General features: G+C 60.2%; 1 long non-coding RNA gene across 2 annotated transcripts; it reads right to left on the bottom strand.

Annotated features, from left to right (window-relative positions):
- Window positions 1-666: 666 nt before the first annotated feature.
- On the bottom strand, window positions 667-2,675 carry LOC106695330. Of its 2 annotated transcripts, XR_002827350.1 has the most exons (3): window positions 2,535-2,675; window positions 1,365-2,426; window positions 667-1,178 (listed from the first exon to the last, which is right to left on the bottom strand). It is a non-coding gene; the product is annotated as an uncharacterized LOC106695330 (long non-coding RNA). The 2 variants fall into 2 exon arrangements; XR_002827349.1 differs by lacking the exon at window positions 2,535-2,675 and having other exon boundaries at window positions 1,365-2,489.
- Between the last annotated feature and the right edge of the window lie 1,252 nt (window positions 2,676-3,927).

Genomic DNA, 3,927 nt, shown 5'->3' with positions numbered 1-3,927 from the left:
CACGTGCGTCCCAGGTCCCGGAGCCTCGGGAAGGGAGGCGGGAGTGCGCGCCTCCCTCGGGGACCCTCGGGGCCTCCCTGCACTGCGCCGTCCCCCCGGAACCGGCTCGCGGGTCCCTTCCCGGGGTGCAGCTGCAGCCGGGCCGGGAGGCCGAGTGCGGGTCTCGGTCGCTGACTCCCTGTGGCTGCCTGGGAGGGACGTGGTGTCCTCTTCCGTCAAAAGTGGGGAGCGCAGACCCCCGAGCTCCCTCCAGGTCTCCCGCGTCCCCAGGGCCCGTGGGGTCTGGTGCAGTGGTCGCTTCCGGGGACCCCCAGACGTGCCCCCACCTGCAGGCCCGGGTCGCGGCTCTGGGTTCGTGGTGGAGCCGGAGGGCTGCGACCAGCCGGGCGGCCCGCGGGGTCCTGGTGCCTAATTTCCTGGGGATCGGGTCCCCGCCTTTTTTTTTTCTTAGCAAACTTTCCTCCTCGGGATCCCGAGTTTCTCTTGGGGAGGTTTCTTTTCGCTTTCGGAAGGTTCTGACATTGAGCCAACCAAAATATTCGAGTTAATTTTTGGCCAAAGCGGATGGGTGTCTGTGGCTCCCGTGGGCCCAGCGTCCACCGCGGACCAGAGCGGGTCTGGCCCCAGGGCTGCCGGCCATCCCCCCCTCAACGGTGAGAAACAAGAAACATGCCTCGGAAGGTTTAATTGCGCGATTTCAACATCGCGCAGCCGGTCGCAGGAGTCAGGTCCCTGCTTGCCGCTGAGGTCATCGGCGCGGGGAGTGGGGGCTGGGGCCGAGCGCGTTCCTTGGGCTAAAGCTTTGGTTGCCACACTTGGTTGCAAATGAGAATCCCTGGGGATTTTAGACCAAAGCAAAGCAGATAAAACCCGAAGCCTGCCTCCCACCCCCAGACAGGCCGGCTTCCTCCGTCTGTCCGGGGTGAGACGGGCGGCGGGGGTTGCTCGGAGCTCCTCAGGTGGTTCTGCCCTGCTGCCAGGTGCGGGGAGCGGCTGCCAGGTGCGGGCAATCATTGGCACAGAGGAGAGGATTGGTACAGACTCCGGAAAGATTAGCTGGCGACGCAAAGGGCTCTTTGGGAACATCTGGAGTTTGAAGCCTCTTGCAAAATGTGGGAACAGGAGCTGGGGGTGATTTCCATAACCGTGGGCTCCTCTGCTCCCTGAGAGCTGTGCTCCTGCGAGAGGGATGGGCGTCTACTCCCTGCTGGGCCATCCCGCCGCCGCCGCCCCCCACCCCTGCCCCCCAGGGTCTGGTCCTTCCGGCTCCTGAATCCCTGTGGCCGGGAGGGGGTTGCGCCTCCCAGTCTGCTGCCCGGACCCTGTCCTGAGTGACATCAAACTCTTGGGGCACCTTAACTCACCCCTTTTCTCCAGAAACACCCCCAGCTCCTCCTGTTATCCCTTTGAACACGACGATTAGTGCAGGGAGATTTGTTTTGGAAAAAAAATATAAATACCACTTAATTTGCCTGTTAGTTCTGTATTCGCTTAAAACAGGATGCTCCTGGAAAAAAACAAAAAACCAGCAGCGGGAGTAGGCGGGCCAGCGTCGTTCAGTTAGAGTCACAGAAAAAGACCAACGTTTCAGGGGCAAAGTCTAAAAAATACAAGCTGTGGCTTTTGACAGAGAGTGGTAAAGACCCATGTCAAACAAGTGCGGCCAGTTTTGTTCAAGAAACGTCCTTGTTTTAGAGAAAAGGCTGGCCTGGTTCTGAGAGATGGACTCGCCGGTCCTCTCGGTCCTTTTAACCCTTGCATCAGGCACAGGAAGCGGTGCTCTCGTGATGTCTGGGGAAACGGGGGTCGGAGAAGTAAAGTGAGTTCCGGGCAGCTGGGAAGAGGCGGAACCAGGGTTCACACTCAGGCCTTCTTGCCCCAGAGCCCTCCCTCAGTCACCTCCCGCCTCTGCCTCGCCGCCTGTGAGTTCTGGCCTTAGGAGAGCGCCGATGCCAGGGAGGGACAGGACTGGGGACTGGGTTCCTCAGGGTGGTCCCTGGGGAGGACTACCGGGTGCCCGGTCCCTGGTCTAGACTCCTGCTCACAGTCACTCTGCGGTCGGCTGGCCGCCTGTCCCGGAGGCATCTCAGTCGCCCAGTCAGCACCAGTCTGGGCCTGGCTCCATCCCTCGGGCGATCTGTGGAGATCCATCGATTGCTGAGCAAGCCCCTGGCTCTTGCAGAACGCCTAGGTGAAGACTGGGCGGTATTCCGAGAAGGCATGCATTTGCAGCCCCGCCTCCGAACACATTCCTGACTTTTGACTGTCTTCATGTATTTCTGGCTTCAGATATTTAGTGTCGGAGTTGCGCTGTGTCACATACTCTGCCGAGCTCCAGCGCGCTCCCTTCCGAAGGGCCCTGCCAGCACTTGACGCGTTCTGAAATGTTTGTAGAGGCCGTGTCAGCAACGATGAAGGGTCCCGCCCTGTTTAGAGAGAAAATACTCTCTTGTTTTTGCTTTGATCTCAGCTCTGGGACCCGCAGATAGTGTCTGGAGGTTAGTGACAGGAGTGGCAGCCAGCGCTCGTCTTACCTGGGTGATTGTGGGTGTTGAAGGGAAGCACCCCACACGGGGACCCCGGCCCTGGAATGGGCAGTGGGGTCAGAGTGTCGGGGACACTCAATGGGTTGAAGGCCCCGCCGGGGGAATCACGTGGCCTCCGTGCGCCCCGTGGCCTGCCGTGCGGGTCGTGTTTGTGGCTCTGTTTGAATTGAGACCTAGCACAGCAGACGTGGGCTTCCTTGGAGTGAGGTTTACTCACAGGCGCCCGCTCTGAGGAAAGGTACGGTTATGAGAAAACTGGGCGGGGCCGCTCATCGCCGCGGAAGGCTTTTGATTTTGTCTCCTTCTGTCCTTTGTGGACATTTGAAGTTGTGATGAGAAGCAGTTTTGGTCTCGGTGCATTTCGACGGGTTTATTCTTGAACGATGAACACACGCAGGGTAGCGGAGGAGGCTCGTCACGGGGGCCGGTCCCATGTGACATCGCGCCTGCGCACACCTTCTTTCTCACTTTCCCCCTAAAAGGTTGCCCTTTCTCAGAAAATCGCAGCAGTTGGCTCTTTGCACAGCAGTTGAGGGGGGTCTGCCCTCTGGCCCCGGGTGTAGGCAGATCAGTTGGGATTCGGGCCAGGATCCAGGCGTCACCCCCTCATGTCAGATAACAAGTTTGACTGAAGTTCTCGCTTCGTCGGGACCATGAAGTCCAATGTTCTTCCTACGCATTTAGGTAGACACACTCCATTCAGGTGTCCAGAAAGTTCCCCGAGCCGCCGGGAGCAGGAGAGGTGGCGGGGGCCGGGAGCTGGGAGCTGTGCCCCAGGGCTGCTGGAGGCGGAGGGCTGGGGTGGACACGCGGTCTGGGAGCCTCCACGGTGGAATATCAGCCGGCTGGCTGTTACCGACGAGGCCTCTGCACAGTGTCTTAAAACCCACTTCCCTCCTGCCTGGGCCAGCAGCGCGCTCAGAGGGCGTGTGTGCGGCGAGCAGGGAGGGGAGGGCTTCCCTCTGGGTTCCACACTGCGTCCTGTCCTGGCGGGCTCTCCCAGGAAGCCCCACAGCCCAAGCGTCCTTTCCGACGACGCCATCTGGAACGTCTCATGAGCGAGACCTTGAATTGCAGTTTCGGGGCCTGGCGGTTGGAGGGGAAGGCCTTGTCCACAGCCCGAAATGCTCCCACCACACACCCGGCTTCTCCTGCGCCTGCACATGGCCCTGAGCTGGGGTAAACAGTTACGTAAGGGGACCGCGGCTGTTTGTCCTTCAGCGTGAGGACACGCATCGCTACCTATGACGGCTCGGGCTTTGTTTGCATTCTTTTCCTCGTGTTCGAACCACAGGGAGCGACTTGGGCTGTTCCGTGCATGGTCTGAGCTGCGGGTGAGTCACACGGGGACTTGCTCTCAAGTGTCCGGCAGTCAGTTAGG

This window comes from Myotis lucifugus, unplaced genomic scaffold, assembly GCF_000147115.1.
Source record: "Myotis lucifugus unplaced genomic scaffold, Myoluc2.0 scaffold_1107, whole genome shotgun sequence".
NCBI classification, from domain to species: Eukaryota; Metazoa; Chordata; class Mammalia; order Chiroptera; family Vespertilionidae; genus Myotis; species Myotis lucifugus.
This window is presented reverse-complemented; position numbering and strand designations above follow the sequence as displayed.